The 12548-nt window shown below is 42.4% G+C and overlaps 2 long non-coding RNA genes across 12 annotated transcripts in view; one reads left to right on the forward strand and one right to left on the reverse strand.

Annotated features, from left to right (window-relative positions):
- Positions 1-280: 280 nt before the first annotated feature.
- Positions 281-12548, forward strand: part of LOC112989132 (uncharacterized) — a 29622-nt gene continuing 17354 nt past the window's right edge. For 4 of the 11 annotated variants that reach the window (XR_010390373.1, XR_010390368.1, XR_010390370.1 and 1 more), the window contains exon 1: positions 2407-12214. This is a non-coding gene — a long non-coding RNA (uncharacterized LOC112989132). Of the gene's footprint in view, positions 1891-2388; positions 12215-12548 lie in introns of those variants that run through there. The other 7 variants (XR_010390366.1, XR_010390367.1, XR_010390365.1 and 4 more) reach the window with 7 other exon arrangements.
- The window catches only part of LOC112989131 (uncharacterized), a 35553-nt gene continuing 25763 nt past the window's right edge, over positions 2759-12548 (reverse strand). Inside the window, exon 6 of the long non-coding RNA XR_010390376.1 lies at positions 2759-2856. This is a non-coding gene — a long non-coding RNA (uncharacterized LOC112989131). The remainder of the gene's footprint in view (positions 2857-12548) is intronic.

Consider the following 12548-nt stretch of genomic DNA (forward strand, 5'->3'; position numbering starts at 1 on the left):
TGCTAGCCAATCACATTTTCATCACATTTTCTTCCTCTTTATTCTATTTGCATCAATAATTGCTTTCAGATTTCCTTGTGTACTGCTACACGAGAAAGGCACGTTCGGATCCCAGTTTCCCCTTTCCCATGGTACTGAAGTTCTGCTGACGGGGAAGGGGAAGTTGAGGGGAAAGACACTACACAGCAGCTCTTCTGGAGCTTTCAGGAAGCTCCCTGAATTACCCTACACAAAACAGTTTCACCCTGTGGGCAGCAGCTACTAATTTTGGTACTGAGAGCTTCATCATCAGCCCAGGCTTATACTCGGGGTAGCCACAGCTGGCCCTTCCTCCATCTCTGTGGCTCCCCTCTCCACACACACCCCAGCTAGGCAGGCACCAGGTCTTTTTGCTTCCTTCTTCACAGCAGCCCTGACAAGATTTATAAATGTCAAAGGTCCTCCTCACAGAACAGCCCCCAGATGAAAGCAGACCCTTCATCTCTTCAGTCAGACCCACTGCCAGCCCTTCCAGCAGCTTTCCCCCTTCCTTCTTAAGCTCTTCTTACCTAAACATTTCTCCTCATCGCTCTTTTCTAGTATCATCTCAATATATCATCTTTGAACTTCACAAGACTGCAGACAGCAGTTAACTGTTCTAGAGAAGCAGAGAGTGGGTGAACGTACCTGAGTGGCACTTCTAGAATCGGGCACAGTTCTGTAAGTATAAAGACATTGTGCAAAGAAATTAGGGACAGCCAGTCTTGAGGAAAAAGCTCAGCTGAAGATTTGCTGCTGACATTTATGTTCATGACCAGAGTCAGCTCCAGGCAAAATGAAGAGTGGGACAAGGATGCTGTCTGTGGAAGGTGTCTCACTAGCTCCTTTAGCAAATTCCTCTGGTGTCATAGGACAATAGCTAGAAATGACTGCTGAGGACAGCCGGAAAGCTGAGCGAGCACATGTGATCTGCAGCCCCCACTTCCCAGACCCTCTCCATCCAGTTCCCGACGAGAGGAACACTTTTGCCTAAGTACATGCTGGCCTGTCTGCACTGACAGACAGCGTTGCCCCCATTTCCCATTCAGTCAGATCCAGAGAACCACCCCCCTGAAAGTCTCTCCGTCCGCCCGCAGCGGAGTTCCCTGCTAGATAAGAAGGTGCCATGGGGCAGTGACTGGCAGGAAGACTCACCTGAGAAGCTGGAGTCAGACCACACCGGTATTGCATCTTTGCAGCAAAGAGTTAAGTGCTGAGCCTGAGCATTCATTCCTGCTCAGCAGAAGAGAGGGCCAGAGATGCCTGCCACACATGCACCCACTCTGTTCCCCCACAGCTCCCTCCCCTGCCTCCCACCTCTCCTTGACCCCCCCCCCCACTCCTTCAGTGCCTCTGCGGAGTTCACACAGACCGATCAAGCTCTCTCCCAGCCACTTCGGTCAAGGCAGCGTCTCTGTGCAGAGCCTTCTGTTTCCCTGGCAACGCAAGGCCGGAGGGGCAGCACACTGCCGTAGGGGCTGCCGCAAGATCTCACTGGTACCTATAGGCCGTGCGAGCAGAAAGCCTCCCTCCAGCTCTCGCTGAAAACGCTGGGACCTGCACTGCTTTTGTCAATAACCAGGACCACAGAAGGCACAGCCCAGGGATGCGAAGCAGAGCCTCGTGAAAACACCCCCAAGCTAGCTGGTGATAGCCTAGAATACAACCGACCGCTCTAAGAGCACTTAAAGAGCGCTTTACTTCTGCTAGCCTACTGGATGAGAGAATACAATAGCCACTTCCTTAACCTCTGCATAGGCAGGAGTGGAAAGCAGAGGCGTGAAATCAGCAAGGGAACCAGAGAAATAGCATTCAAACACAGCTGAGTGATGTATCCTAATCGCCTTGGGAACTGAGAGTGCTCTCCAGCGGGTGAGTTCCTGCACCACACCTCAGTGCTCGCAAATGCATTTGAAGTCATTTTAGGAACTCCCCGGTCTGATTTTTGGGAATAGAGAGAAAGGTCAAGCAGCTGTAATTTCAGTTATGCTGAACTGCAATTACGAGCACCTGGGATCTCTGAGAAACAGGGCAAAGAGAGTAACTGTTCACTTTTGTGATACCTCGCTAACGATCATTTTGTTTAGGAATGATTTGTTTGGATTTTGTTGCTTGCTGTTTGAGGTGTTTCTGACTGGCAGTGCAATACTATTTCTGCTTTCTGATTGCATGTTTGGAGAACAGAAATAAAAGGAATTTAAAGATAGTTTTGCTCTTACATAAATGACTAACTGTGCTATTGCAAGTGAAGTCTGAACTTGCCCAAAACTCAGCCTATACCAGTTTATGGCCTTACACTTAAAGAGTGCAGAATTCTGTCAGCTTTGAGATTTTTTTTCACTTGTAAAAGATGCTCTTAAGACTACTCTTTAAAATATCCTATATAAAAGTTTTTTTTGTAGAGAAGTTTTAAAGAATTTTTACAGATTTGTTCTAGAGAAACTACAGAATTACAATTGAAATAACTTAGGAAGAATATAGATCAAAGTGAAAAGACATTTTATAAATTCAAATAATAAAAAGATATTATTATGCAAAATAAAACTACGGAAATAAAAGTGAACTCCAGAGAGCTGAGAAATATGTACCAGAGAGATGTACAGAGATAAAAGATTGGCACGACTTACCTGAATGATCAGAGTTTATCAGGGTCTTCAGTCAGGACAGCCCTTGCATCTAGGAAAAACTATACGTTATCCCAACAGGTCTGGGACAGTTTCAGATCAGCGCAGGGCTGTACTGGCCTGTATTACGTAAATTACAGCTCATAGCTCTGAGCTTTCGCATGCCTGTTATCTTGCTGCTTATTGCTTGAAGAGAAGCCAATATGACCTTAGGCTATAGGGAAAAATAGTCTGTGAAACCACACTGCCTCTCTGGTAAACATAATCCAGAAAGATGACTCACATCTGAAATGTAAGGGTTTACTTCGCAACTTCTAAACAACCACTTAATTTTACGTCTGAATACCAGTTGGTGGATTTCCAAACCAACACATAGGCAGAGACAATTATTTGTACTTAATTTAATCAGAAGACTATTTTTCACTAGTTGTTCTTCCCTTTACACACTAGTGAAGCTTTCAACAGAGCTTTGTGTAACATTGCACCACACAGGAGAACAATTACTGTTTGAACAATTACTGTACCATTACAGGACAGCCGAATATCTAATTATAACTTTGTGAAATACAGTGACAAACATGCTGAACACCAGAACATAATAACATTCAGTGAACATGCATAAATGAAGCCAATGTCCTAAAAGAGTCACTGCTTAAGTAAGAATGCTGTTCAGCAGAGCATCTTTTTATGACATTATTTCTGAGACTAGAGACCCATGACATTACAGTCAGTGCATGAAAGCAGGTTTGTCTCTCTTCTTGTTTATACAGACTCTTACATTCACGAGTGTTAGTGATCACTCAGAGCGGTGGCTCTAACTATCCATAACTAACACGACATCCGTCTTTCAGAAGAGGTTTTGAAACTTACCAGACTGTTCAGTGAAGAGCCGCAATTAACAGAAGGGAAATAGCAACACAAAAATCAGAAAAAAAAAAAAAAAAACCCTGTGGTGGAAAGCGTAGACTACCTGAATCTTCCATTACATGACAGAGTTATCTTGCTCTTACCAGATATTCTTGCTATAGTCCTCTCACTTCCTTGAACCCTTACCGTTTCCTGCGTTCTTACTACGAGAATGTAGAGGGCTGCTTTATATCAGAGAGGTTTCCACAGGCAGAAGGGCTAGAGACTGCGTATGTTTCAACGGCTGTGGCTGTGTATTTCTCATAAATCTGATCTTGGGATAGCAACTGTAGCTATCTCAACAATGATGGGCCCATGCGGTGAACAGCTAGATAGTTCTGATCCGCTCCTTCCCACTTCACGCATACTTTGAACCCAGCCCAGAGACATTTTATACTGCCTGATCCCCACTGGGTCCCTTCCACAGACCAATCTTGTTTTTCTTTCCTGACTTTTCTATAATTATAGAGCCTGGGAGTGGGATGCCAGACCTCTGCTGGCCAATTTCCTGTGCTGAAGATATACAGGCAGAGGCAGGGCTGCTCATATTGACTCCTGTGAGGTGACGGAGGGTATTCAGTTCCTCAGTAAATCTGTCACGGCACAGTTGATGCTGATCCCTGTGCAGTAGTGAATTGAACTACATGCCCAAAGCTCTTACCACCACATGCCACCTTTCACATTACTGTCCTGGAGGCTGCTCACCCTAAAGCAAGGACAGATGAACAGGACATGCAACAGCTCCTGAAAAGCCACACTTCACAGCCTGGTGCACTGTGTAACACAGACTGTACTGGATCAGACCACGGCTCCTCTTAGTCCAGTCTTCTGCCTCCCAACTTAGCTGTAAGTTGATGACTACAGAGTAGTAGGAAAGGGGCAAACATATCTACTACTCCCCCCCCAGTAATCTCCCAGCCTTTGACTATTTTCAGAGGATTTCCTGAGCTGGTTGTAATCTCTCTGTTTGGTAAACCCCCCGGCTCTCTTCCATGAACTTGTCCATTCTCCCCTTGAATCCCTGAGAAATTTGTGCATGTTTTTGCAAATACCCTTTGTGAGGAGTTCCACAGCACTAGTGCTGCTGCATGAAGAATAACCTTCTCTGATTTGCTTCCAGCCTCGCTCTTACAATCCCTAGCTCTTTGTAAGTACCATTATCCACCCTCTCTGCACTGCTCATCATTTTGCAGCCTTCTGTAATCCCCTCCCTCCACCCCGTCACCTATTTTCCAGGCCTGTTCAGTTGTCCTCCATATGAAACCTGTCCTATGGCTGTGATCATCCTTGTTGTCATTCTCTGAATCTTTTCCAGGCCTAATATATCTGCTGGAGTTCTGATCTGGCGATCAGAACTGCACGCAGTGTTCAATGTGTGGCTGAACATGGATTTGTACCATACCCTAATTATGTGTTCTATTTGGGTCTCCATTCAGTCTCTTAATAATTGCCAGAGTTGGATTTGCCTTTTTTGACCACTGCTGAGCACTGAGCTGATGTTTTCATGCTATCTAGCACAAGCCCAAAGACTCACTCCTGCTTGGTAATGATCAGCTCAGAGCTCATTTTTATAGATGAAGCTATCATTTTTCCCAGTTACTTCACTTTACAGCTATCTACATCAAATATAATTTGCTGTTGTATCACCCTGTTATTCAGTTTTGCTAAGTCCTTCCACATTCCTTCACAATCAGCTCTTACTACTGCAATATACTGAAGTAAGTGCTAGTTATCTTTAATGTGCTGGGCTGTAAACTGCAGTGGGTTGGGAGCTGCTGGAAGTCCTGTTTGGCATTTCCCCTCCAGGGTTACTAACATCCAGGAGAGTCAGGGCAGGAAACTCACCTCCTTTTAATCTACTGTCAGATGTGAGTGTGTCCCCTTAATCTCATAAACTGTAATAAAAATTTTTATGCTCTCTGCAATGGACAAAGCTGGTGAGGCCAAGTAGCCAATTTTAAACCAGTTACTGTAACCCCTTTTTTTCCAAAGTAGTATAACGGATTTTGTAATCACTGTATATACTATATCCCAGCAGAAAGAAAAATTCTATAACTTTGGCTGCAACAGTAAATTAATTGTGGACTTTGCTAGAATATCTCACTGGGTTGTTACTTTGCTTCATTCTCTTATCACAAACTGCACTGACATGTAACACTCAAAAAACTGAGTTTGTTTGTAGTGTCTGTCACGTGAAGAAAAAGGATTAGAATAGCATCTTTTTAAAAAGTGATGAGCAAGCGTATTCAGTTAGGTGAAGATGGGAAGTCTTGTGGCTAGACACTGAATTAGGAGCCACAGGACTGGGCTTCTGTTTCCAGTACTGAACAAAGCTTCTGCAATGCAATGCCCAACATGCTCTCCCTCTGGTATGTTAAACCAGCTTTCCATGCGCACAAAAGAATTCATGAGGGAAATAACATGACTCCCTCTGGACCCTTCACTTACTGCCAAGAAACTTTATTCTTAACATGCATAGGATAAGAAACTCCTTTGCACTGCTTCCTTGCACAACATTTACTGAAGGATATGATTCAGGGAGAGCTTCTTACTGTGGACAGGAGAGCATTCCTCAGCTTTCACAATCACCAGACATTAAAACACAGATGACTATACCAGTGCAGCCCTTTTTCTTGAATGACAGTGATAATATTTGGCACATCTATTGTGTTTCCAATAGAAACCCCTCTTGTTACATTACCCCAAAACAGAGTACAGCTTCCCCTTTCTCCTGATGTGCCCACTTCCCACCATGGTTGGCAGCGCAGGGCAGCTGCTTACAGCAATGCTGGGTACTAGTGAGGAGGAAACAGCCCCCCAAGTGGCTTTTGGTACTAGACTGTCAAACCCTATACATCCGCAGAGCTGGGTAAATGATAACACAGACCCGAGAATAAGGGCCAAAGTCACCAAATGTAACCACTGAAGAAGTCTGCTTTCAGTGACTGAACCTGGCTCTTTTTTCAGGAACCAAAAATGCTATCTGTGAAGTAAACAGCTTAAGTTACTATGCAGAAAAAAATATAATCATCACCTAGCCAGTCCTTTGGGACGAAAGATCTTGAAAGTGTAAATGAGATGGAACTGGCATGTCTCTTGCCTGGAATATTTGAAAGCATTTGTTGGTAGCAGGTATAATCATGTACTGCTAGCCAGACCGTGGAGCCCAACCGATAGCCACTGACTTGCCAGCTGTGAGATCTTTATCATTCCTTCTGGCTAAGGGAAAAGCAGGCGATGACTTGGGACAACTGCCAGCCATTAGGAGAGACCACTTATGCGTATGGTTGATTTTATAGCCAAGGAGTACTCTGTTTCCTAAGTACAGAGCACTGATTACAGCCAACATGTTCACCTCAGCTTTGTGACTGTGTTCTCAGGAAAGTGGCATAACACTTCATGGCAACACGAGACCACCAAGAGGAACTGTAAAAGCAAATGCAGCAAATAAGGTGAATGGTGCTGAACTGTTGGGGGGGGAAAGCAATTTTAGTACAATGTTGACCACTAATACTGCAAAGTCATTTTTGCAGCTAAGCAATGTGAGCAGGTGGAGCAGTTGTGCATGTATGGATTATGCAGGTCCCTTTGGTATTCCACAACAGAAGCAAGTACGAGGAAAAAGAGACTTGCAGCTAAATCACTAAGGACTGAAAAGGTAAGTTCAGGTCCTGCCAGAACTTTGACTTGCAATCTGACAGATTACCTACATTCCAAGTTGAAGAATTTCAGCTTTTTGCATTTCAGCTGTGAGCATGCTAAATAATGTTTTTGTCTCATTTCATCCATCAGATTTCTCAGTTTTATCCAGTTTCCATAAGAATCATTTGAATTCCTCAAAATTACGCCCCCCCCCCCAATTTTGCTGTCTCACTTGTAAGTGTGTGACAAGGCTGTCCACTTCAGAGGGGTCTTGTAAAGGTGATGTTAACAACAGCTGTAAAGTGCCCTGAGTGGTGAAGAGTCTCAGATGAAAAGCAGTATGGCTGTGCAAAGCATTATGAAGTCTTTGTAAATTAAGACAGTAACAAGACAGGTACATATTTTTTGTTAGCATGTGAGATTCAGTATCTGTGCTAAACATAGCATTTCCATGCTAATAATCTCCACCAGCTGCTATAGCTACAGATTGGTCCTTCAGTTCATTTCAAAGCACGTGTTTTCCTCCAGTTCTTGGACTCCTTCACCTCTGTAGCCACCAGGATTTCTTCAACGCAGTTATTAAACAGCTCACACATACCTGCCCCACCTTCCAGTACGTTCATCTGCATTCCTTACCCTGTTCCAAGACATGCTTTGTTCATGTATTTGCATTTTCAGAGCTCACGTTTTCTGTCTTACTTATTCCTGTGGGACCAAGTAATCCTATGAAGTGTTGCTGAGTTACAGTCATGATGAATTTAGCCCACAGTCTTGAAAGCCAAGTGATCCTGTCTTTGCAAGAACAGATAGAGGGTACATGATCTTATAGCTTAATCAGTACTTTTTGGAAGTATTTTACAACTTCCTTAAAAAATTAAGTGCTGGAAATATTTCTAGTGATAACCTTTTGACCTTACCGAACACATAACAACCTTCACTATATGCGTTTTTGTTTGTTCTGAGATCCGTGACCAAAATTTGCAAGCTTTCTCCCAGCTTCTTCTCAGTTTATAAAGCTTTTCCTAATCTCCTGTGTTTACTAAATCTCCAATTTCCAAATGATGTTAATCTTTCAAGCCCTCTAAATTTCTCTGACAGTGACAGCTCTGTCTTCCAGTTGATGCAGTACTTAGTAGGTCTGATGGAACAAAACCCGAGGTCAGAACAGATGACCTTGGAGGCTATTCTGAGTCTGGACCTTGGCATAAACCAGCTGAAAAATGATCCCTCCTTTCCCCCTTCTTGTTCTGCTTGTGCAGTGCAGCAAATCAAAACCTCAGATCTGCTTAACTCCTATCACTGCTTGATTTGCAGTCTGGAAAAAAAAATCAAGCTCCTCATTTCCATACAGCAAGTGGGAACCAGTAGTGGTCGGCAACTTTCTAGTCTTGGCCAAGGGCAAAGGAAATAATCTAGCACTGCTTTGAAATACAAATCTGTTTGCTTCTTACTGGGGCAATGGAAAGATCTGAGTCCTTGACTAATATTAACACATTCAGCTGAGGCTGATCTCATTTCCCATTTTTCTGTTCTCATCTCAAATTTTATGCCTTAATTTTTAGTTGAAATCTTTTGTTTTTAAGGTCTACTTGGCATCAACTCCTTCTCAGTGCTGTTCATTCTTTCCATTAATTACACTTCTTAGCTGCTTACTTAACATATTACCTAATTATGATTAAAATGCAAACAATATTCTGTTCTGAAAATATCTAAGAAGTGATATCTCAAGAAGAGTTTGTTAGATTTTGTATGGTAGAGAAAGTGTCCCCAGGTTCTGGGTAGGAAAGTTGTTCTGCTGATTACCCTCATTTTCTTCTAGTCACCTTTCTGCAAATGTCGGTCCTGCTCAGCACTTCCAGTGTGACGTGAGGATCATGACAGATGGAGGCATAAAGTTTGAGAAGTTTGTTTATGATAAAAACATCCTTAAAATGACAAAGTTGATTAGGACAATCAGAGCGGTTAAGATACGATGACACTGCATGAATATTGAATGACACTGGGAAAATGCTGTGGTTTAATGCGAGTCCACTCTAAACCAGGAGGTAAAGAGGTTGCTGACAGATCCATCTCAGAACCTTTGCAAAAGAGTTTCATTTAGAAGAAATGCCTGGGAAGAGAAGTGAAGATAAACAGCAGGAACCAGAGGCTGGCTGTTTTGGCGGACAAGCTCATGTTGTCACCCACGTGAAGGTTTGCAATCCTGCTGAATGATAGGTGCTCTACAAGCCTTCTTGAGAGGATGGAAGGATTTAGGGAATGATATAGTAGTGAGAGAGGTTTTCTCCTCCGGGACAGATCCCAACCCATACTTGCTTTGAGGATGTGGATTTCTTTTGTTGATTCATCGCAATACTGTTTTGATTTAGGAAGCTGACACACCTTGAGATGTGGATCACTTGTCTGATTACAGCAGAAACTCTTCTGACTAAACACCACTGCAAAGCTTTCCTGTTTTCTCAGTTTTATTTTCTATATTGAGCTTTGCAGTCTTTTATCCATGCTATACTGGCATACATAAAACTGCACTTTAAAAGTGGCCAGTCTGTTTTTATTGAGAAAAAAAAATGCCTTCTGATGTTTTTGTTAGCATCAGTCCCCAGAATACAATTCCTAACACTGGGAACATGTTCCCCATAATGTGCCAGACAAAAGTTCATGGCTTTGTCTTATTGAAGTCTTGATTATTCATGAAGTTCCCAATTAGTCACTCCACACCCTTGAATTATTTCTGACACATGTAAAATGCCTTCTGCTGAATTCCTACTCCAAAGAGCCTCTTGCATGACCGGTTTATCAGTGAATGCTAGCAGACTCATGATTTACAATGCTTCATCATCACGGTATGTGCAATTCTAAACATGACGGCTAGGGAAACCAGACCCACCTATTTTTCTTCTATAAGCTCACAGCCTCAAAAACCTCCCAGCAGCCACACAAGAGGAGTTCATCCAGGGAAGGTATGTGTGCTGAGACCCTATATTACCCTGTGGATCTCAACATGTCTATGAAGATGAAAGAAAATGGATCAGCTGGAGGTATATCAATTCACATGCAGGGAAGATAAGGAGATCAAAATATTAAATTGAAGAATCATTTCTGTCACTTTTCACTTTCTTGCTTTCCCTTTGCTGCTAAAAAATGTGCTTACCACTGGCTAAATACTCAGCTGTGATGTAAGTAATGGATGTTAACTGTCTGTGTGTGAAAAGTGGAGACATTTTCCTTTGTGAGCTAAAACTCAGCACTGGTCCCTTGCCCTGCCCATGTTGACCTTGCCTCCTTTAAAAAAAAAAAAAAACCTCTCTGCTGTGTTTGCCCACAAACACAGTTAGTACACATCACTCAATAAACAGTTAAGGCAAAAATCTTCTGCCAATGCCTACAGAAGACAGGCATAGGCCATTTCCCAAAGGTTCTTCAGCCTTTTCCTGAAATAAAAGATCTCTAGACTGGCCCTCAGGGATTTTCACACATCTTCTTTCTTCCACAAAGAAAAGCTCTTTTAGGGGCTCCAACAATGAGGGGAACCTTCCCCAAAGGAGAACCTCCTCCAAAGCAAGCAGGTAATTTGTAATAAGGATGCTTTGAGGGGTACCAACAACTCCTCCTTGTGACCTCATGCTGCGCTCAGTTGCAGCTCCATTTTGCACCAGCTTCATTATGCAGCAAGAACATATACACAGTAATTCAACTGCTAGCTTTGAATTAGTCCTAGTACCGAGTGGATTAGTGTTGATGTGGTCAGATGTAATCACTGTCCTGTACGTGACAGTGTATGTGTCTCTTTAGAAATGGGGTGCTTTCTCATTAGAGAGGAGCTCTGTTGAGTAGATGAGTACTCACCACAGGAAAAGACTGTGTAGAAATCTCTGCAGTCAGTGAAAGGGACTGATGCACTTCCATGGGAGGCTGCACCCATATTCCCTAGTAGGTGGCTAATTCTGGCATAATGCAAGACTGAAGACATTAGCTCTGCAGTGTGAGATTTTCGGCTGCGACTCCATGTGTTTCTCCTATGAAAATCTCTGTCATTGCAAAACAAAACAACAGCCCCCAAAATAACGTTGAACAGTCATTTTAGCAATTGTGATCAATTATTCATTTGACTGATTAAAAACAAAATCTCATTAGACTTTACAGTTGTGAATTTTGTATTTCCAGTGGTAAAACTCCCTCCTCCTTTTATTCACAGATGGCCACAATGAGTGGTTTGGTTGTTTTTTTTTTTTTTGCTCAATAATTAATCATTTTTGTGTCATGTCTGACTTGCTTTAGGGATTTACATTGTGTTTCTCTCTTAAGGATCACTGTGATTGAGACACAAATCTCTGTGCATCTGGGCATATGTGAAAAATTTCAAGATCTGTGCAGATGACTAAGTATGTTTTTTAACATGCATTTTACCACCTTAAAGGCATCTACACAGGACAGTAGTAAGAGCTGATCTGTCATCTCTCCATCTTGTCACTAGATCCACTGGAGTCTGACAGCTGAATAGAGACTATAATTAAAAGTATCAGTTTTCGTCAGACTTTTCTCATATTCCCTAGCTAATTTAGTTTTATGCATTTCAAGAAGCTTCAGTGGGAACAGGACCAACTCTTTTTATTTTCCCCCTAAACTCTATGCCTCCTTTTCTAAGAAAGAGGAGTTATTCTCAGATTTCCTGCAGTAATAACCCTTTACATTCTTTTGGGGGTCAGCATAATTACAGTGTTACACAGAGGAGTGTCTTGGTTTGCACTGACTCCTTGGGAGAACAGCCCCAGGCAGTTTGAGGCTGGGAGCAGCTGTGCAAAGGTTCTTGTAGGAGTAGTCAGGTATTAGACTCCCCACCCTCATGAAGGTTACAGAGGATAATGCCACAAGTTTCACAGGAATAAAGAGCCTTTTGCTTGCTCTTCTAAGAAGGAGCTATGTTAGAAGGAGCAAACAAAAACTGGACTTGATTTCATATCCTTCTACTCCCACAGCTATCCTCACTGGAGTCAGCAACACTGCTCATGTGAACATATGATGTGGTATAGTAACTCTTAGCTATTCATTCTTAAAGGAGAAGTGCTATTTTTGCATGTAACTATTACCTATTTTTGAATTTTACTATGTATATACATTTACACTTCATAGCACATCTATGCATTCTTTTGAAATGCATGTGATGAAGAGCAAATGATAGGACCTTACAGGCTTATTTAGAAAATGCCCAGCTTTTTTTAATCTTTTATGTTTATAGATGCCTCTAGCCATATTATTGCTGGTGATTTTCCACAGTAGCTCTGAAAGTAACATTGTTTGTCTAGATATTGAATATCGCTAAAAAGCACTTAAAATATCAAACAAAAGAACAGTTGTTTT

This window comes from Dromaius novaehollandiae, chromosome 9 (genome assembly GCF_036370855.1).
Source record: "Dromaius novaehollandiae isolate bDroNov1 chromosome 9, bDroNov1.hap1, whole genome shotgun sequence".
Classification (NCBI taxonomy): domain Eukaryota; kingdom Metazoa; phylum Chordata; class Aves; order Casuariiformes; family Dromaiidae; genus Dromaius; species Dromaius novaehollandiae.